The following is a 23,474-nucleotide window of genomic DNA, read 5'->3' as shown; positions in this document are numbered from 1 at the left end:
CACCATGAGGAAGTCTTCCTCTTTGTCCCCAGCCTTTCTCGTGAGCACCCTGACTGGTCTTGGGAGAACAGCCTGCGAGTGACTGGGTACTTCTGTTTGTGGCAGTTAGGGTCCTATACTCTCCCATTGGATCACACTTAGTCTTCAGTAATTCATAAAAATTTTAGCTACAATCTTCTTACACTTACACGGCAATCTTTTCTTCCTCTTGTGCTCTGTCCCAGGCAAGACAGTACTTGAGTCCTCTCCTGAAGGTGTTCACCTTTCCTTAGATTTCAAGCTACTTGGTTGCTTTGCAACCTCAGGTCTTTGATGATTCAAGAAAAGTTGATTTGTAGATTATCTATTTTTTTCTTCTTGTTAGCAAAGGAGTGGTACTTTTCCATCTTTCTGTATCCTCAGTGGAAGCTAGAACACTGTAAGTTTTAATCCTCATGCATAAATTTTTGTCTGTCAGTAACAAATTCAGTTAGCTTGAGTTTTGATTTGAAACATGTTTAGTGACTGGCACTTATTTTTAAGGGAGGACCCATTATATAATACTGGCAATTGATATTTTCTTAAACTTATATTGTGCTATGTAAAGTGTATTCATACAACCCAAAACTTTATAAAAGAATTCTCATGGAGCTGCAATCGTCACTTGGCTAGACTAGAATTACATGATATTGTATCCTCTCTATGATAAAGTGGTGAACATAGTTCTATTCTTTTTTTCTCACTCTCTAAATATCATTTCTCCTATCTACTAAGGAAGGCTATTTGATGTTCTCTGTTAAAAGATCTTTTTAGTGTTTCTTTTTAGTACATCTCATTTCCTACAAGTTATCACTCTCTTGACTAAACTTCATTTTGAAAGGCATTCCTGCAGAAGCACCTTACTACTTTTTTTTTTTTTCCAAATTCCAGAGAAATTCTGATTCCTGTTTTTCATGAGCTCTCAGATTCCTTCATGGATGAAAAACACTGGTATCTACCTGAAAATCTTTGTTATGTAGCCTCCCCCTTTTATTTAAAGTTTTAATGTTTTAATTATAGTATAGTCAAGTGGTTACCTGTTAAGCTTGACTTTTTTTCTCCATTTCAACCTATCCCAACATTTCTTGCTTTATAAAGCCTTGTTCAGATATGTTATTTTCAATGGAATTAGGACTTATCTACTGTTCCAACCCAGCTCTTGGAGAACTCACATCAGGGCAGCTGCAGGAGCAAAGAACGTGCCAGGCACAGAGTCAGACATGAGTGTTGTTTGGACTTATGAACAGGAGAGTCTCTGGTAGTGGCCATCTGGGAAATGGAAGTAACGCTGCAAAGGTGGGAGTGCAGGGAGCAGCTTATAAGAGTTTAGGACAAAGACATTCCGTAAGGGATGAGGACAGAGTTTCGGCACGGTCTCATGACACAGGTGTCTGGAGATTTGTTATTAACATATACGTCAGGAGAAAGGAGTTTTAATGCTTTACAAGATAAGTGGTTTGCAATACCTTCTGTGCATTCTTTCTTCCCTGAGGAGGTCTGTTGACCTTTAACTTCTGTCCCAGTAACATAGGCAGCTACGTACAGCAACTTACTGTCCGTAAGGAGGGGGAGCCTGGGCCCTGGGTTTCCACATCTACTCTTGTTTACTTTTCATAAGCGTGTGTCTCCTCTCCAGGCTTATTTTCCAATCATGATGTGATGGAGATGACTCGTGTGACATTATGTAGTTGGGCCACTTCAAATTTTTAATTGAAGATTTTCTTTTCCCTCCTCTGTTCATAGGCAGTGCCTTATTCCAATCTTTTGAATGAAAAATTTACCTTGGATTTGATTACTATATGCTGTTTAGATATTTTCATTTTAGTAAATTGTCCTTGATTTCTAACTCCAGAATATTTTCATACAGGAGAAAAAGCAATCTATTAATATTTAACTGTAAAACAAACAACCATGTTTTAATGTTTCCATAATTCTAGTTCTTGCTTGAATTATCAATCTAAAGCTGCCAGTTTTCTTAAGATGTTACTTTCAGATTTTTGCTTGCCAGCAGAAGAGTTGTGAAATGCAATTGGTTCTACAAAACTTATATTTCTTGAAAAACTCAGTATTTCTAGTAAGGTACTTGGAACTACATAAAAAGGAGCAATTTAGAGACATTTTCCATAGACTTTGTATTCTGTATTTCCCCCTACCACTCTGTATTTATCTCTGTCTCTGTCCTTCATCTTTGTAAGTGTCTTTCTTCAGAGTGGTTCCTCACCCACAGTCACCTAGATCTGCCCTCCATCATGACACAGTTGATCGGGTCAAAGAGAGCACGTGGCCCAAGATGGCCATCTATTGCACTGTCCACTGGGTTGACTATTGGCCCAGATGGTGGCCTGATGTTAGAGGTCTGTACAGTAGCCAAAACCTATAACAGATATTGTCAAAACCAATCAAAGCCTCTTTAGTGGGGAGCTGGAGTTTAAGGTATTTGGGAAACAGCTTGTTAGTTTAAAGCTCTACTGTAAAGAGAAATGGTTTTATGCTGCTAAAGGTGACCATTTAACTAGGTTGCTAGACTTAGGGGGAAGAAACAACAACAGAAGGGAGGAGGCAATAAAACTGGAAGGTATGAGTGCTAAAGATAAACTTCATCAGATTAGAAATCTTGTCTAGAGTTGTTCCAGGACTGACTTGAACTCAAATGATCATAGATAGATAGGGCTACATTTGAAATCTCAAATCTGATATCTACTTGGTAACATTTTAGGAAAATTTTTCCTTTCATTCCTATGTACTTTGGTCTGGAATTCCATTCTTTTCATGTGTTTTTTTTAGAAATAAGTCCATTATATCATGGCATACCACAGGGTATGCAAACAAGAACTGCAGATGCCAACTAAAGGTCAACTAAAGAGCAAAGGAACCGGTGAGAATGAGGATATGCTTGCAAAGGAGATGTCTTATTATCATAATATGGCACTGCTTTTTGTAAAATATGTCCCAATTTTATGTTCTGGCTAATTCTGTGGGAAATATTTAGATATATCTTCTCAAAGGATGCTGTTTACTGTTTTTATATTCTTCTACTCCCCCCTTCTAGCCCCAGTTGTCCCAAATAATTTTATTGTATATAAATCTAATTAGACATCAGTTTTTGTGTATCTTAATAGATGGAACTGACACTAATATTTTCAAGATAGAACATAAAGAATATTGCAAAGGGAAAATGAATAAGAAGTTGCTGTTGTTGCTGCTGATGAACAATAGCATTTCAGTTAATCTTCATAATAAATATCTATGGACCTGAGGCAGAGAAGAATTAAGGGATATAGATTAGGCAAGTTGAAGTTTGAGTAAGAAAAGGTGACTGGGATGCCATAGAGAAATGAGAGTCAATGAGAAGGCCCAGGCACAATTGACAGAGAAGAATATGCAGAAGAAAAGGGCAGATAATAAGTGCACCATTCCATAGATACCTCTCTGTGAGTCCCCCAAGGGAGGTGCAAAATGATATGTCAATTAAATAGGGCTTACTGTCATGATAGCCTGGGGTGCTGCTTTCCATTGGCCGTTTTTATGATGGCAAAGCAATGCATCTTCCCCACTCCACCCTCTTCCCACCTCTAATCTATTTCTTTACCAATTATCATAAATGCCAGATTCTCAGGCTAAAAGTTTTCAGTTGCACTGTGTCTGAGCTTGTCCCTCTCACATATTCCAAATTTCTGAATTATTTCCAATTCATTCAGTTTCCCTGACCCTGGAGCTAATGCCTAACCACCAATTATATTAAATCAACTTGACATAATTTAGATTATCTTAATTCTCCTAGACTCCTGTCTTAAAATCCAGTGAAGCAATTCCAACTTCAAACACAGAAATGAAGTAGGTATAAATGGCAAAGTATTAGGCAATTGCGGGTTTTCTATATGAACACATGCAAGAATTTCAAGGAATCTCCAATAACTAAATAAGCAACTGTAGTACTCTTTGAAAGAAGGATCTAGAGGGAAACATTTGCTTTTGTAATCTGTTTACAAGAAAAATCTCCTCAGTTTTTATTACTATCAAGAGTGGAGAGGGTCAGGTACTAGAAGAATTCGTAAATATGTGTGAATATGTATATTTTTACATATGTATAATTTCACAGCTCACATTGCTTTTAAGTCTCATCCTCTTTGCTAAGATCACTTGTGTCCTTAACTAATCAGTGGCAACATTATTTGGGGAGAAATCTTTGGAACTAACCACATCCCAGAGTAAGTGATAATGTTAAATGAGGTACAAGTTACAGGGAAATCCAATTTGAAAATACTGCCTAATGAATACAGAACAAGGTATCTGAAGCATCAGCAAGAGATTTAAAAATTAAGATTCAAAGATAAAATTCGGAAAGATTTTGAATGCTACATCAAAGCACATATAAAGTAACTCCTACTCCCAGGAAGCCTGTGGTTTTGGATCAGCAATCAAAGCTGTTTTGGAGGAGTTTGAGGGCAGAATGAATGACCTTCCCAGAATTAGTTTCTCATTTCTGACTACTGGCTTGGAGAACAGAGTCTCCTGAAACGAAAAATAATCTTTATTATTGGCTTCCTGGTGTGAAAATATTCACAATGAAATTAAGAACCTGAAACAACCATTAGTCCTTCTTTCCTACTAAATCCAGTATCAAAAAAAGAAAATAAAAGATACAGATAAATCACATGCACTTAAACAAACAAAGCCAGTAGAAGCAGAATGAAATGAATTAGCAGGCATTTTACACTTTTATTATAAAGATGATCCTCACATATGTTGACATAATGATTGTGAAGGCTTGGATTTAGAAATAGATCCTATTTCTGCTCTTAAGCCATCCTGCAAAACCTGCCTTTTTACAATGGGCTCATTAGGTGGTGCCTGTATTTATAAGGATGATTCAGAATATATCCTGCGCCTATATAAAATTTCCTTAGCAAGAGATTTAAATGTGTACTGATACAATGCATTTTTTGTTCAAGTTAAGTAGAAGAGCTAAAGAGGAAGTCTGGCTATAATTACAGTAGGATGGCCGCCAAATAGACATCCATAAAAGTCAGGTTAACCTGCCTGGGTGAGGTTAGCAAGTACCGTTGCCATCTGTCACTCAGTAACTGCAGTATTGATTCTTAGAGTCAGTTCTTTGGGCTCCGCCCTGTCATAGATGTTTGTCTTCATTATCTGTTTCATCTGGCAGCTATTTGATGTGACCACATTTCTATTAACAGCTGGATTTTAGAATTACAGAGCCTTAGGGTTAGATGGCATTTTGCAGACCTGACTACTATCCATCACTAATTCATTAACTGCATCCCTTTTGTAGGATGCAGACTCCCTGCCATCCAGCCTCTGCTAAAATGCCTCTGGGGTCAGGGACTCATACATAACTCCATTTTTTAGAGGCTTTAGTTCTTAGGAAGTCATTTTGATATAACTGAAATCAGTCTTTTTAGGGCTGGAGGTGAGCATTTAAGTGGTCTGTTTATGTCAGCCTGCTTAGCTAGCAGCTTGCTAAATTTTCCATTGATCAACGTTAAATGAAAGTTAAGATTGGAGTAACCATCCTGTCTTCTGCATCATTGTCTTAGCTTTGATGGTGTAGGAAACTAGATTTAAAGGTCACTAGATCCAGAATTTGGATCCCCTTAATGCTATCCTGTCTTGTCATAACAACCTCCTCCTCAGATGGATTCATGCTTTCACAGTCTGCATTCACAAGGTGCACACACATGCACACATGCGCGCGCGCACACACACACACACCCCATATATCATCTGGATAAAATTACACTCTTTACTCTGAGGAATCTTTTGTTCCTAATCCCAATGCCATCCCCTGGTGAGCTGCTAGACTGTGAAGGGCTCTTTTGCTTATAGAAGGCAGCTTTCCTGCTTAGCTTTCCCCACAAGCCACATGCATTTACAGTCTTATGAAGAGGAAATAAAAGCTACTCTTAAAATTTTATGAGAAAGAGACAGACTTTTTCTCTACAATATAAGAGTTAATCTCCTCACTCCAGCCAGATTCTCTGAGGAAGGGCAGTTCTTAGTTTCCAAGCAAAGTATCCTCTAAGACAAAGGTAAAACACTGAGAAACTTCCAAAATGAACTACCGCCCAAGAAAGCGAGAGGTCATTTCTCTAGTCTGTTTGCCTTTGACCCATCTGCATATTATTGCCATGATTCTACAAATTTACCAGATTTACTCTTTGGGGTCTTGTATCAGATAATCTATATATATCATAGCTACAGGCCAAGAAAATGACTCAGAAAGATACTGAAAAGTAATGAATCAATTTTTGGCACAAGTTCTTTTGGTTATGCTCAAGTAATTCATTTGAATTCCTTTCATCACAGCTGAATTTGTTAGGTAAATTTTGAATTGATTTACCAATGAGCCTTATCAAGTGAAAAGGGCTTTACCGGAATCTGTTCCATTACAATATTTGATAGAAGTCCCATTTGGCTTTTCAGTTTACTCTGTGTAGCTAAAATAAGATAATTTTCATGTTGTGCGCTAGAACAATTCAGACTGAGTGAATAGTGAATAGCTATCCTCGGAAAACACAAAGAGGACACAATGTCTTTAGTATAACATTCGAGGAATCCAATGTGTGTACCTTAAACCTGGCTCACCTTTAGCATTTTGGTGTGTAGCCTTTGACAAGGCATTTTAAATTTTATGAAATGAAAATTGTCTATAAATTCTAGATAATTTCATAGTCATATTAATGACAAAACAATCTACATGAGACTTGGGAATCTAAAAACTGAAGAGATCCAAGAAATTAACTTTGAAGCCATAAAGATACATATACCATGAACAGAGGGCTTTTGGAAAGTGAAACTTTTTCTTGGACCATACATGTAGTAGAAATTTGTCATTTTCTTGATCTTTTTCAGCCTCTGAATCACTTCTTGGATTTGGAAAAGTCCCTGCCATAGAAGTTGTGTTGGAAAGTAGCACCTACTTCCTACTAGAAAAGCTGGAAAGAAAAATGGATCCTCACTTTCCTAGGCTTGGGAGGTAGGTTCTGACAGTTGGAAGCTGAATCTGGAGCTAGTGCACAAAAAGGTGGAGACTGTAGAGAATTAATTCTGGGAGCTCTGGATCTGTAGAGAACAATTCCCACTTCCAAGAGTGTAAGTGGAGGGGCCCTAGCAGCAGGCAGCATCCGGTACAAGGATGTTGCTGGTGCATGTCTATGTCCAGTGTTCACGAGAAGCAACAGGGGTGTCCTTTGCCACACTGGTTCTGTGATCTAGTTTTGGCTGTGGTTCTGGCCATCTATATTCTTGTTTTTCTTAAACTTTTTGAGAGTCTGTGAGTTAACGGAAAATTTTTTTATATTAAATAATTTTCTGTTTAAATCAGGTTTAGTTTCTGTTACTTGCAATCAAGAGTCCTAACTGATTTGGTTATAGACAAACTGCTGTGCATGATTGAAATCAGCCCTTCTGAGGAACATGAAACAAATTAAGAATTTTATCAACCCTCACTTTATTATCCTCACCTTGCACAGTCATTCTCTACTCCACACCCTCATTAATCTACCCCAGGGCAGGAAAGGGAAATGGAATAAGTGAATCTTGGGTTCTGTAAAATTGGAATTGAACGATTCCAAATAAGTCATTCTATATACTTAACATACAAAAATATACAGTCCTGAATTATAAATGATTTAATATTCAGAAGTTGTAGGCTTCTTTACATATTGAAAGAATCCATTTAGTAATCTTTCTAGAAAAGGGTGGGAATACTTTGCAATGTCCCATATTTAAAGGGATAATTGTCTTCATTTTGAGGAGTTCGAGCAAATAAAAGAGCATTATTATGATCAATTCACTACACTTTCATTGTTGTCCAATATCTGCTTTATGGTTGCTTTTAGTATTAGTCTCGTATTAACATCTTGTTTTCCTCTTAGCTTTTTTCCAGAAGCTAATGTTTTAGACATGAACCATGAGTTGAAATCCTTTGATGACCAATTGATTTTCATTGTAATACATATTAGATTTTGTATCAGTACATGGTACTGGTTTCAGCCAATGGTGCACTTTAAATGAGTAAAAAGATACTGACATCATTTGGATGAGAAATAATATTCAGCATGTGTGCAAAAGTTTTATCATGTTGCTTTCTCTCCGAGACCTGGACAGTTTCCTTCTATCATTCTTTTCTGTGTGCTCAGATCTTATTTCTGAATACTTATCAGAATTTAAAATGAGTAGTGATGGAACTAAAGTGTGGTGGTTTGAAACAATATGTACCCCAGAAAAACATGTCCTTAAATTTAATCCATCCTGTTGGTGTGGGCCTATTGTAAGTAGGATCTTTTGATGAGGCTACTTCAGTTAAAGTGTGACCCACCTCAATCAGGATGGATCTTAATCCTATTACTGGAGTCCATTGTAAGAGAATGAAATTTAGGCAAGGAGTGAGAAATCCACAGAAACAAGAAGCTGAAAGCAACGAAACCTGGAAGAGAAGGGAGAGACCAGCAGATGCTACCATGTGCCTCACCACGTGTTAAGAGGAGGCAAGGCTCTCTGGCAGCTGGTCTTCGGAAGAAAGCATCACCTTAATGATGCCTTGATTTGAACATTTTCCTGGCCTCAAACTGTAAGCTAATAAGTTCAAATTGTTTAAACCAACATTTCATGGTTTCTCCTTTGAGCAACCTAGCAAACTAAAACATAGGGTAAGTACAATAAGACTAGCAGTAATTAGCAATAATAGCTAAAGTTTTGAGTGTGTCCATTATGTGCCAAGAACTGTGTTAGATCCTGAACATACATAAGCCTGGTTAATCTTTCCCACAGTCACACAAGGCAGATATTCTTATTTCCATTTTCCATGAAGGGTCTGAAACTTAGGAAAATTAAAGGGTTGCCTGTGTTCACATAGTAAGTGAGAAAGTCAGGATTGTAACTTGAAATGCCAGAGTACAATTCTTGTACCCTTTGCCTCTTGTCACATTATTTTATATAAATTTATATATTATATATAATAATAATTATGCTCCATTCTCAGAGTATATGTCCATGTATGCATATACATACTTATATGCTATGATACATATATATATAAATTCTATATCCAGATTAAATAATATTCTCAGAAAAAATGTACCTGTGTGTTCATACACACATACAATTTTGAGCTTGTTTATTTACTCTAGGTTAAGATCCCTGTCCTAGATTCCTGCATGTTACCTGATATACCATGAGCTCAATAAGTGAATGACTAAATGTGTTTGCTTGTCATGTACATGTAATATCCAACTTGCCATTATTCTTCATATTTAAATTGCATGTGGACACAGAGGATTTCAGAGTCCCCAGGATTCTGATTCCTAGCAGCTATCCAGTATTTTTAAGAAAAATTAACATCCCAAGAGAGTGGGGTTTTTTGATTGACAAAATAGCTTATCCAAGTCAACTGCCCCCTATAGTACAGCTCTTTATAATGTTAATTGCTGTGAATAATAATCTTATTACTGTTAGCATTGTTCAATTAACCTGAAACATTTAATACCAATTAATTCCCTGAGAACAATGAAGGAAATATATTTTTCCTCATCAACACATTTGACATTTGGGGGAGACTCAGTTTGTCTATTATGCAGAAATAAGGTCTTCAAATTCTAGGGCTAAATATTCCTAAAGGACAAAATCCATGGGCTTTTAATTGTTATTTTAAAATATACTCATTTTCCTCCCCAATATGTAAAGAGCTTGGATGTTGTTACTCCCAGTCTAACAACAAGAATATAGTTGAACAAACTGCAAAACAGCAACTCTTCTTAAATCTTTCAGAGAATTGAAATCACAGGGCAAACCGCTGCCTTGAAATCTGGAGAGAGAAGTGAATGCAGGAAATCACAGCTTCCCAGGACCAGAAGTCCAGGAGCAGAGGCTCTCCACTGCCTCCTACTGGTAGGAACGAACACTTAGACTAAAATTGATGAGTTGCTGTAGGCTCCGTGTGGACTAGTTTAAGAGCTGAAAATTCTGGAAGGCACAGTCTTAGGGAGACACCCATGCTTTCATGAGTTTTAACTCCTGGAGCTCCACCAAGTTCTCACTGTGATGATTGAAGGAAAATCCCCTCATGCTTCTAGCAGGGGGAAAGGCTATGTAACCATTTTGAAATATGCCAGAGGACCTAGAGTCCTTTTCTGTTCTCCTTTAAAACGACTGTTCTCAAAAGAAACTGTTTTACTAGAGCCTAACAGATATGGGGGAAGGGAAATACCCTACTTCAGCCCCTGTAGCCTTATTGTCTTATTTGGGGGTGGGTTGGGGATGAGAAGCACTTGAGAAGGTCACAGTCCATGGGACAGGATCACTAGAAGGCTGAGACCAAATCATAGGACTATAAAATGCTTCCCCTCCCCCACACCTTACCACCACATCAGTTGGGTTCCTGTATAATAACAAAGGATTACAATAAAAGAACTGCAAGGCTCAGAACTTATTTAAGAAGAAGTCTCTGGAGAAATTCAAAGACAATAGGGAGACACAAACAGAGGAATTTTAGCCTCTGATATCTGCAGCTATAGAAAACAGGAAACACAGCCTACTTTCTAGTCAGATAAACATAAAACCTCACACTGAAGACCTACTTACCTCAGTTCCTTCTACCTGGTACATCATGCCTAGCTTTTAACAAAAAATTGCAAGGCAAACTAAAAGGCAAAAAACAGTCTGAAGGGACAGGAGAAACACCAGAACTAAACACAGATATGGCAGAGATTTTGGAATTATCAGACTAGGAATTTAATGTAACTATGATTGTTATCCTAAGAGCTCTTATAGAAAAAGTGGGCAGCATGCAAGAAGAGATGGATAATGGAAGTAGAGAGTTGGAAATTCTACGAACCAAAAGGAAATACTAGAAATCAAAAACATTGTAACAGAGATAAATGAATGTCTTTGATGGCTCATCAGTAAGCTGAACACAATTGAGGAAATAATCTGTTATCTTGAAATATACCAGTATAAACTTAAAAAACTGAAATACAAAAGGAAAAAATAATGAAAAAAGACAGAATGAAATATCCAAAAATTTTCGGCAATTTAAAAAGTTGTAGCATTCATGTAATGGGAATACCAGAAGGAGAAGAGATAAATAAACAGAAGAAATATTTGAAGTAATAATGGCTGAGAATTTACTGAAATTAATGACAGACCCCAAACTATAGATCCAGGAAGCTCAGAAACCAGCAGCAGGAGGAATAAAATTTGTACATACAGGTATGTACATAAAGATATACCATTTATGAATTGCAGAAAATCAAAGACAAAGAGAAAATCTTGAAAGAAGCCAGAGGAAAAAACACCTTACCTATTTAGGAACAAGGATAAGAATTACATGGGCTTTCTCTTCAGAAGCCATGCAAGCAAGAAGAGAGTAGTATAAAGTATTTAAAGTGTTGAAAGAAAATGAAAAAGAAAAAAAAAACAACAGGAAACACCAACCTAAAATTCTGTATCCAGAAAAATTATCCTTTAAAAATGAAGAGAAGATATAAAGACTTCCTCAGACAAACAAAAAATTGTGAAAGTATGTCACCAGTAGACCTGACATAAATGAGACTGTACCTTGCACACAATTTTGTACGTTGTTTTATCATGTTTGGAAACAGTTTATTCAGCAGATTCATGTCTACACAATTCTTTTTAAGGGTTGGATTCTTCTGCATTCTATGGATTTACCTGCCACAAATTTGGCTTAATTCCAGATTAAGAAAACAATAACTGTGCCTTGGAATACTTTTAAATATAACTGCACAGACAATTCTAAACACTGAATTCTTTGACTAAAAAGTACTAAATTTTAAACAATGTTGTTAAAATTTTACTGATATATACTCCCATCAACAGAGAATAAGAATGCCCATATCCATGTCAACTACCAACACTGATTGTAAACAAACTTTCTATTTTCTTTACTTTAAAAGTGAAGAAACATCTCATTGTTTTGTGCTTAATTATGAATGACATAATTAGTGATTTTTTTGTGAGCATGAAATAATTGTCCATATTTCTTGCTCCTTTTTCTATGAAGTCCTTCATCTTTTTCTTAGTTATGCAAATTAATTCTTTGTCATTAAGGACTTTTATTCTTTGTTTGAAGTTGTCTGTTTCTATATTATCTTTTGGGCAGTCCCTAGAAGCTGGAAACACCAAGAAAATAGATTTTCTCTTAGATCCTCCAGAAGGAACACAGCCCTGGCTGACACTCAGGTTTTAGTTCTGTGAGACCATGTTGGAGTTATGACCTCCAGAAAAGTAAGATAATAAATTTGTGTTCTTTTAAGTCATGATTTTTGTGATAATGTGCTTCAGCAGCAATAGAAAACTAATGCATAATGTTTCCTTCCTATTCCATGCAGCCAGGTCAGTTGATCATGAGATTTAAAATGACTTCCATTAGACTGGTTAGCTCCTATTTTTTGAGTAAAGCAACCACATTTATGGTGTTACAATCATACTACCAATTCAATTTTCTTTTGCAGTTCATATCTGTCACTTAAATATGCTTTCTATAGTTTGGAATAGCTGTGTATATACAGTGGCATCAGATTGAAGACCTTCTTATTTATTGGATAAATATTTTGGCAAACAGTTGTTTAAAAATGTATGGTAGTATGTTATGGTAGTTCTCCAGGGTGACTGCTGTCAGCTAGTTGTTTCTAATTCATGTAATCCACTTGAAAATGTGGATGAACTAATAAATAAATGGACAGGCAGCTTTCAAAATTGCTTATTATCTATTATGGCTTTAAAGTGATTTAAGTCTGCTCATTAAATGATATTTATGAATTTTGTTAGGGGCAGTGTTTACTCATCTAATCAGAATGCCTCTATTCAGAATATTAGCAAAACACATGCACTATAAAAAAATCTTATGAAAATTCTCTGAGGAAAAAAAGAAATGTTGTCTATTCCCAACACACACACAAGAATAGAAAAGAGTATATTGGAGTATATTGGAGTTCAAGGGTTTTTCTTTTCTTTTTTGTGTCAATAAACTTTAGAGATAATTTTTCATAGCATCCCTTTCTTTCCATTCAAACCATTAGGGAAACTACTTCAAGGAGATTGAGTCAGGTCGATAATCCCCTTCCTCCTTTTCCAAGCAGAGACCCAAAAGCACCTACTGGCAGACGGGCCTAAGAAGGAGGCCTTGATCTAAGAAGTGGCAGGTGCACATATACTTTCATATTGAGGCAGATTTGCAGCCAGGAATCTTTGCAGTTGGGTATATGCAAGAATGTCTTTTCTATTCATACTTACAACTCTGAATAAAAGTCAGATCAAGTTTTTAAGAGACTCATTATTCAGACAACTGGGAAGACTGTTTTGGGACTGTGGACAGAGGAGTCCTCTTAGATAATTTGGCATGAAAGGGTTCCTTAATATTGCTGAATGATGCATGTACAAAGAGCTCAGTGTTGTTCTCTTCACTTAGGTTATATCCAACCACTCTTGCCAACTGTTCTTCTTTGTAGAGAAAAATTTCTTTCTTCAGCTTACATAGAAAATTTTGTAACAAGAAGAGACCTTCATATTATACCTGAAATTATTTTCAACAGCAGCTCAAAAGAATATAAAATTGCTGATTTCTTGTGGGGAAAAGGGGGTGTGCTGGTTTGAATCTATTATGTCCCCCATAAAAGCCATGTTCTTTAATGCAGTCTTGTGAAGGGCAGACTTATTAGTCTTGATTAGGGTGGAATCTTTTGATTGACTGTTTCCATGGAGATGTGACCGACTCAACTGTGGGTGAGAACTCTGATTGAATTATTTCCATGGAGGTGTGGGTCCCGCCCATTCAGGGTGGGTCTTGATTAGTTCACTGGAGTATTTAAGAGAGTTAAGGACTGACACAGTTGCTGATGCTGAGAGATGTTTGGAGTTGCAGACAGAAGGACGTTTGGAGATGCTAAGCTAAGAGATGAAGCCCAGAGTTTGCCCTGGAGAAGCTAAGAGAAGACCCCCAATGCTTAGAAAGAAATGCCCTGGGAGAAAGAAGCAAGGGTGCACTGGAGCTGAGAGAGAGGAGCTCAGACAAAAGCCCAAAGACATTTTGGAGAAAGCCATTTTGGAGAGACATTTTGGAGAAAGCACAACCCCAGAGCAAAGGACCAGCAGATGCCAGCCATGTGCCTTCCCAGCTGACAGAGATGTTCCAGATGCCAACAGCCATTCTTCAGTGAAGGTATCCTCTTGTTGATACCTTAGTTTGGACACTTTTATGGCCTCAGAACTGTAAATTTGTAACCTAATAAATCTACTTTATAAAAGCAAATCCATTTCTAGTATTTTTCATAATGGCAGCATTAGCAAACCAGAACAGGGGACTTTTTTGGTTCTCACTATTTTTTTTTCTTTTTAATAGAGCACATCTCATTCTCTGTACCTGTTTTGATAACTTGAATAGGTAATCAAGAGATTGGTTATTTAAATAGGAATATCAAATTCTATATCATAATCTAATTCTTGGTCATCCTAACAAACCCCTGTGTTTCCATTATCCCAGTCCCAAAGGCTACCAGCATAAGAAATTTTCTTGAATTTCACCTTATGATGTCCTCAGAGTCCAGGTGCCTTTCACTTGGTGAGATGCTGTATTTTCAAATTGCAGAACCTGAAGGTAAGCCGAGTTTTGGGATACCAGGAACACCAAAGAAATGAGCAGTGGCAAGGACCAAAGTTTCCCTCAGCCAGGTGCCACTGGGGTTTTGATATCCTCTGTTCAGAGCTCATGAAAGAGGACTTGGAAAAACCCTGTGCTAAGCTGGGTCTCTTTGATTGTAAGTTTTCCTAGAATTAACTCACTAGAATCTCACAGTGAAATGCAGCTTTAAGTACAGGTGAGTTCAGTTAGCACTTTCTCTTTACCTCCCATTCTGCTGTTTTCACAGTATGTGACTCCAGCCATGAGGAACAAAGCTGTTGCCTACAGATATAATGCCACATAAACAAGTTGACAAGGGTAGAAAACATATGGTGAAGTTGGTGCATGTTGTTAAATGTAAATACCATTTAAAATCATCTCTTTAAATACTGCACACTTGGCTATGATAATGTGAAACCAAAATACCTAGTTTTTTAAAACATCAGCCAAAAATAAAAAATGCAAGCAGCAGATTTAGTGTTTTTATAAACACGTGGATGGGGATGTGGGTTGATGAATCAAAGTTCTTCATTGATTTACACAAAACTCATGATTGACAGACGTGTTCATCTTTGAATCAATTATTGCATTATAACAATAAGCACTGAAAACCAGTATCTGAGCCAAATGTATGTATTTTTTGTTTTCTGGTTTGGGACCGCCCTTAGATCCTTCTTTTTTTTATTTTACTCTTTATTATTCACATATTTCTTGAGAGCAAACCTTGTGCTAGGCTGGGTTTTAGACACTGGAGATTTACAAGTAAAGAAGGCAAAAGAAAAAAAAACGGCTTTTGCCCTCTACTGCTAATATTTAGTAGAGGACACAGAGTCTTTAACCTAAAAATATACCATTAACTGGTTTCTCAGATGGTCTGGAAGTCATGGGTTCTATTTTGTTTTGAGATTTAACATGCTTGATCAAGAGTCATGTTTTGTTTGTTCACTCTTTGACTTCTCCTTATTTCTGCTGACTTACTTCTAAGGCCAGATCAGAGGAATAAGGGTTTAGAATTAAAAGTAGGCGAGTGTCATACTCCTGCCAGCACCGTGTCTTCTCCAGGTGAGAAACAGTCTCAGGTTCAGTGTTCACATATACCTCTTGAATCCTGGGGACACAAATCATGTTCGTCCGAGTCCTCTGTCTTGTGCTGCCTTCTGTGCTCAGGGGGGATGAACCTGTGAGTTCTGCCGCTCCGGGATCCTCCAGCCTGGGAGGAAGATGTTAATCTCTCTTTTTGTAGCCCCCACCCCCACCACTGGAGTGTTTCTCTTGACTTCAGAGTACTCTGCCTCTGCTTTATCTGGTAAGGAGAAGATTAAAAAGTATCACTCCCTACTCTTATCATTCCCCTTCAAAAAATCCCTTTTCAAATGTCTAGCCTTCTGTTAAATAGCTTGGATTGGGCAGTGGTCACTAGATCAGTTTTGCTTTTTGCTGTCTTTTAGTTAGTCTTGCAAGGATGTTTCTAGCACCTCTCATTAGGATGTCTGCTTGCTTATTACCTGCTGTCTTCATCCTTATTGCTTTAGTGAAAACTCCTAGACAACAAAATACCACTTAACATATTGCAGCCTGCAATATAATTTCACATAATACTAAGTTTTTTGAGAAAAAGTTAAGCCAGGTAAGGGAAAAGAGAGTACGTATTTTTCCCAAGGTGGGCGGGGGGGGAGGGTGGTGTGTGTGTGTGTGTGTGGCTATTCTCTTCTTCCTCCAGCTCCTGCTCTCTTGCCAGGGTCTGCCACAGAGCACACCCAGCTGGAAGCACCCGGAGCAGGGCAGCCTGAGAAAAGCAGCCTGGAGAGGATCAGAGGGGTACTGAGGAGAGCCGGAAGGGGAAGTGTAGGCATGAAAGCATAGCACCCACATACAGATCACCTCTGAATTTGGCTTAGAGATGCAAAAAACGAATGATTTCTAATTGTTTAATTACTTTAGCATCCACGAAAACTCCCCTTTGGATCAGAAGAAAATCTAGATGTGCAAGTGGTGAAATTTCAGCTCACAGCTTTTACAGCCATAATGAGAATTGCTTACCCCAGTGAGCCTACTAGGAGGATGCTCAGAACAGAAGGCAGCATGTGCCTGCTTTGGGGAATAGAAAGAGAACATGCAGCAACCTCTTGAATCCCTGTGTGTTTCAAATTTTCCTGGCATTTATTTAACCTGTGAATAGTTGTTTTTAAAATATAAAAATATCTATTTTTTTCTTTTTCACTCTGATACCCTCTTATTTATAAACAATTTGAATATACTTAAATTTCTGATAGGTCTCTAAACACTAAGGAAGTGTCTCGAATGACATTATAAAGCAGGAAAATAAAACAAGGATTTTTTTATGTTTAATAGGTTTTATTGCTTAATTGTAATTCAATTCTTGGGAACAAAATATAGATTTAATTATTCATGCATAATTCAAATTATAATTACAATTTTAGAAATTCACATTCATTAATAAGAATTTCACATTCATTTTTAATCCTAGTGTTTCTCCATTCTACATAATGTTGCCTGCATCAAATAATATCTTTTATGACTTGGATTAGTTTGCTGTTTCTTAGGGTAAAATATTTTATTAAACTTTATGGTCTTCAGAAAAGCAAGGTTCATCCTGTATTCTCCACTATGGACTTTATACAACAATCATTTGTAAGTCATCATATTCAGATTAAAATTATTAAAATCACCAGAAGAATAAATTTCAAAATTGTCATCAGTTTCCCATTTCAATTTAAAAATCTTTATTGTACATATGTCCAATCATCTTACCTTGCATTTCTAGACCCTTTTATTTTGTCTGCTGTCTGGGAAGAACAGTGTGTGTGTGTGTGTGTGTGTGTGTGTGTATGTGTGTAAATTCTTTACAGGTACTTCAGTTTTCTAGGCATTTGACCCATAGACTCCAGTACCTTCAGTCTTTTATTAAAAGTGCATGTTGAAATTCAGCTCCTAAATCCCATATTACTCAAATCTTCCTCCCCTTCCACCTTAGCCATCAGGGTTCTCCAGAGAATTAGAACCAACAAGATAAATGCATGTGATATCATTATCTATATCTATCTATCTATGTAAATAAATTTTTGTAAGAATACAGTTGTAGAGGTTGGCAAGTTTGAAATCAATAGAGCAGGCAAGCAGGCTAGAAATTCCAGTAAGAGTTGATGCTGCAGTCTGGAATTTGAAATCCATAGGGGAGGCCTATAGGGTAGTAACTCAGGGAGGAATTGATGTTGTAGTCTTTAGGCAGAATATTTTCTTCTTATAAGGATACCAGTCATATTGATTAGGGCCCATCCAGTTTGGCCTCTTCTTAATTAAACACATCTTCAAAGACCCTATTTCCAAATAAGGTCACATTCACAGAACTGGGATTTAGGGTTAGCACTTAACTTTTGGGGGGACACCATTCGACTTAGAGCTGCACTTTCTTTGGAAAATTCATGTTCTTCCTGTGTGCATAACACATTCACCCCATCCCAACATTCCTCAAAGTCTTAACCATTCCAGCATCAACTCTAAGTTAAAAATCTCATCTAAATCAGTTTTGTTGAGATAGTATGGGACATTTTGGGACAAAATTCCTCTCCATCTGTGGATCTGTGAAAACAGAAAGTGTATTATCTGCTTCTAAAATATAATGGTGGAACAGGCAAAAGATTTACACTCCCATTACAAAAGGAAGAAATTGGAAGGAAAAAAAGGTTCACTACTAAGCAAATCTGAAACCCAGAAGACAAATTCTATTAGATTTCACAACCTGAGAATAACCTTTTGTGGCTTGACGCCACCCTCTTGGCCCACTGGAGGGGAGGGGTTGGGAAGAGAAAGCAGACCACCCACCCTCCTGGCGCAAAGCGTGCGTTGGCCCAGACCTCTGCATCTGTGGCTTTGCCCTCAGAGTCGTTCTTCCTTCATTTTATCCCATCTCTGTCCCTTTCAGTCCAGTCAGTTGTTCATTGTAATATGTATCGTTTACAGGGCCTGCATATATATAATTGATCATATCAGAGTTCTTTCAACATCCATCTTACCGTTGGTCTATTGGATTTATGAAAATAGTTTTGAACATTGACCCACAGGCCAATGTGTGTGTAGGGTTGTGTGTGTGTTTGTGTGTGTGTGTGTGTGTGTGTGCAGGCACATGTGTGCCATTTTTGGTTCATGAACTACAAAATAAGCAATGGATCCTCTCTTCAGAAAACTTGACATTTACAAAAAACTTTGTTTGGGTGTTCTTGAATCCTATATATGAAGAAACATTGCTCCATAATATCAGAGGAGTAAGAGAAAGTGGGTAATGAAACCATGAATTCGTGTGCTTGCAGGTATTAGTTTACAGAACAATTAAATGCCACTTTAGAAGTTAAAAATCTAGGGTCAGAGAGAATCCATTCCAAAGCATATATTTTTGGGGAGAGTGAGGAATGGAGACGATGGTCAATTTTCAGACGGTTAAACTAAAACTGACACTGGATGGAGAGCATGAGAGGTTGGTACTGAGTAATATGCTTCTGTCTAATAATATGGGTTTGTGAGGTCATATGACTCTTTGTGACATCAGAGAAAAGTCTTCTAAATATTTTAATTAGTTAATTCATTAATTCCTTTAGGTAATATTTGTTGAACACTATATATCAAGTGCCAATTATACTTGAGACATTTTTATCAGGAAATTTATTTCTATGTGACATATGGGTATATTAGTTAGGGTCCTCTAAGGAAACAGAACCAACAAGAGATATCTGTAAATACAAGACTTTATAAGTGTCTCACACAACTGTGAGGATGTATGAGTCCAAATTCTGTAAGGCAGGATGCACAAGTCCAAATTCCATAGGGCAGGCAGCAAACTGGCAACTCTGATGAAGGTCTTCAATGAACTCCTCAGGAGATGCTGGCTAACTGAAGAAGTGAAGGTTTTCTCTCTTTCTCCTTTAAAAGTCTTCAACTGATTTGATTAAATCCAGCCGATTGAATTCTCTCATTGCGGAAGACACACCCTTCGTTGATGAAATCATTCACAGCTGCAGCCAATTGACTGATGATTTAATAAACCAGCCTTCTGGTTTATTAACCAGCCACAGATGTACTTGCAGTAATGGTTAAGTGCTTGCTTGACCAGACACCTGGACACCATCACCTGGCTAAGTTGACATATGAACCTAACCATCACAATGGGAATTCACTCCATTCTGACTTATTTCCACACAATGTAATTTTTATAGTTAAAAATAATGAATGAATTATTTTCATGAGACAACAGAGGATCTTAGAATTTTTCTTTGTAATCAGTTAAGTCACCATCTGGAAACCTTATGATGCTCTAGTGTGTTAAGTTCACTATTTAATTGTGATGGATGAATTGTAGGTAAGTATAAACTACTTTTTGAAGTAGATTAATTCTCACATAATATCCCCTCAAGCTTATAATAGAATTTAATATTTTTATGGGATTGGAACTATCTGGGCATCTGCTAATGATCATTTTTGGAGTCTATTGCATTTTAGGAGAAATAGAATGACAGAGAGGAGTCCTCTTCCAAATGTGGTACTTGGAACCTGATGAAAGTAGTCTTAAAGGGAAAATTTCAAATAATCCCTTCGAAGTCCCTTCTCACTTTAAAATTTACAATAGTATTTAAGGTCTTTTTTAATCATTGCCAATTAAATTTTTGATATAATTAAATTATTAGCTCTTTGATCAATCTTTCCTTTTGAAATGGGAACAAAAGAGGCTCTAAAATATCCATATTAATTGGGAAATTTTATCTTAGAAACTTTTGAGTCATCTAGTTCAGTAGTCTTCAAAATTTAGTGCTCACAAGTTTACCTGTAGAACCTATTTAAAATGCACATTTTGAGCCCCCTGGTCAGGGATTTTGATACAGCATATTTTGAGCTAAATCTTTAAATATTCATAGTTTTAGCAAACATCCCTATGGGATTATGATATAGTCTGTACTTGAAATTCATTTTTTGGAAATAATTAGTCTGTCTCCTTCATTTGTAGGATTAGAATAAGGACGTTTAGACTAGTGGACCAACTTTCCCAAGATCTCACTGATACTAAATGACAAAGCTTGGATTTGAAACCAAGTCTGTCTTATTCCAAAACAACATATAACTCATAAATTTTCAAAGAATTAAATAAAATATATAACAACTGGTATCTATTGAAACTGTTCCAATTTTCCTTTTGTTAAAAGAAGTACTTTTCAGAAAATTTAGGATCTCACAGCTTTATTGAGCAATTCAAGAATTGGGCAGCATCCCATTCAGAAAGTAGAAGGGAACTCCATTGAGGGAGTGGAATGGGGAAGCATATACAGGGCAAATATGGAAGCAAGTGAAGGAATGTTCTGAATGACTGACATTAAGTTTTGTTTTTACATAGGGGGTCTTACAGAGTGAGGAGCATGTATACATTGGTTAGCATGGCATGTCCAGTCTGATAAACTCTCTCTTCGGGACCAAAACTTGTCTATCACCAGGTGTTGCTTGTCTTCGTTTCTGCAGGTTGTGTGTTCCAGTGTTCCATTTTCTTGGAGAGCTCCTGCAGGTCAATTGTTTTGTCTGCTGGAAAATCCTTTCTCAGAAAGGGGTCCCTCCCAACAATGCCCAATGGAGCTAGCCATTTTATTTTACTTAACACTTTCATTTTAAAAAAGATAAAAGGAACAGCATAATCTCATAGAGATTCAGGTTTGTAAGTATGAACTTTGATTCCCATTGTAAAACTCACACAGATGCTGGAAGGTGAGCTATGTAGATACATTATGGACTTCAAGCTTCACTTTAGAAGTTCCTTTATTGACTATATCTGCTGTATGCAATTTTTAATACCTTGGCTATTTTTTAAAAACTTAAGTGCCCCCTGTTGGAGACATTTGTGCTATTTCAGATAGCAAATATGTTCATGTTTGTTGATGTTACTATGTCATGGGAGTTAAGGTTTGGGCTCTATAGCCAGATTTCCTGGGATCAAATCCTGGCTCCAAATCTTACTGTTTCTGTGACTTAGGGTATCTCTCCTATCCTCTCTAGTCCTTGGTCTTTTTGCTTTAAAATGAGGATATTGATAATACTTATATCTCATGGAACTCTTATGATAATTAAATTAGATGATTCATATGAATAATTTGAATGGTACTGGGAGCATAGATAAAACAAAGCATTAATTATAGTTATCTGAATAACTAAAACTTACCCCTTCACTCATGGGTAATACACCTCTTTATTCTTCAGTATTATTCCTGGAAGATTTATCAAAGCTAATACAATCTAATGTGAGTGGGTCAGGATATTATTGTGGGTATAGCTGGTGTTTTAAATGGAAAAATGAACAAACAAAAATAAAACATAATTTCAGGGAAAATCTGTGGAATGAGGGAAGGAAAGTTTGGTTTCAGAATAACATTTCTTTTGTGCTTGACATTAATACAGTTCATCCTAGGTGCTAACAATGATTGGTCTAGAAAGAATCCTTTCCTCCTATATATATATAAGAGAAAATATGTATATTTATAAAATCCTCAATCAAGTCTCTAGTATTTTTGGCTTTTGACATCATTGGCCTTCATATATAATGTCTACTAGTTTCATTGAGAAAGTCATTGGTAATTAAATTGAAGGAAGAATTTCAATATCTGGGCTCTTATTCTAATGTGTCTGAAAACAGTAGGTAAAGAGATGCTTTAGAAAATACTCTTCTAACTAATCCCATCCCATTTTGCCTCAAAGGTCTGAAAACTAATAAGTGATTTCAAGACAGAATGGATTTTCATTCATATCCTTTTAGTTTGTTTTAATGGAACAGATATTTCTGTTATTAGTGTTTAATAATTCTGTTTATTGTTTGGTAATTATTGATATTTATTTGCATTATGTATTTCTTTTTCTTCTGCCACTAAATTATTCAGTTAAGGAAGGAATCCATTATGTTTCCTCATTTTTGTTATCATTTTTTATCATATTCAGAAACTGGAAAATTAGACAGCTTTCCTCTGTATTGTAAATACCAGGTTTGTCTGGATGTTCTAGATGTCAAGTTTCATACCATTAGAAGCCATGTGGATGTTTGTTAAAACTCTGATTCCTAGGATCCATCCCCAGGAGACTGATTTAATAGATCTGGTTTGTTTCTAGAAACTTACATTTTTAATTTAATCCAGGTTGTACTTATAGACGTGGTCCTAGAACAGTGCCTAGAGAAACTGTTAGACCAAGCTTAATCCAATATTAGGAAGCCAGTTGTTACTTCCTCCTCTCATGGGGAGTTTCAGAAGCTTACGGTGTTGGCCGGTTTTCTTTAATTTAAGATTGTTCTCCGAGGGTCTTCACACTGGCGGTAGCATGGGGGGCAGTGCATAGAACACCTTTTTTATTGTTTTAATCTTGTCTCTTTATCAGCTTAGTAACCCTTGGGAAAGCATTTAGGTTCTCTAAGCCTCAGTTCCTTTCCTATAAATAAGCATCTAAACTACCATCAGAGGCCATTGGGAAGCTTAAGAGAAGTAAGAACTGTCTGAAAAGATGTTGCCATAATGCCTGCTACATCCTGAGAAATCAATAAATGTTAGTTTTTTTCCCATCTATCTGCCTCATTTCTGCCACTTATCTGTCTTGACTCTGATTCTTCCTGTCTGGAATATTTACTTGCATTTAAGCCACTTCTTTGCTTTAATGTCTTGCTTCAGTGTGACCTTGGCTGCTGGGTTTTGAATCTTTCCTGTGGATTTGCCCAAGTAGCTCGACTAAGTTACTGGGTTTGGTATCACTGCGTTGCTTTTATTGA

Source organism: Choloepus didactylus, chromosome 13 (assembly GCF_015220235.1).
Source record: "Choloepus didactylus isolate mChoDid1 chromosome 13, mChoDid1.pri, whole genome shotgun sequence".
NCBI classification, from domain to species: domain Eukaryota; kingdom Metazoa; phylum Chordata; class Mammalia; order Pilosa; family Megalonychidae; genus Choloepus; species Choloepus didactylus.
The sequence above is the reverse complement of the archived record's forward strand: the minus strand, read 5'-3'. Positions refer to the sequence as shown.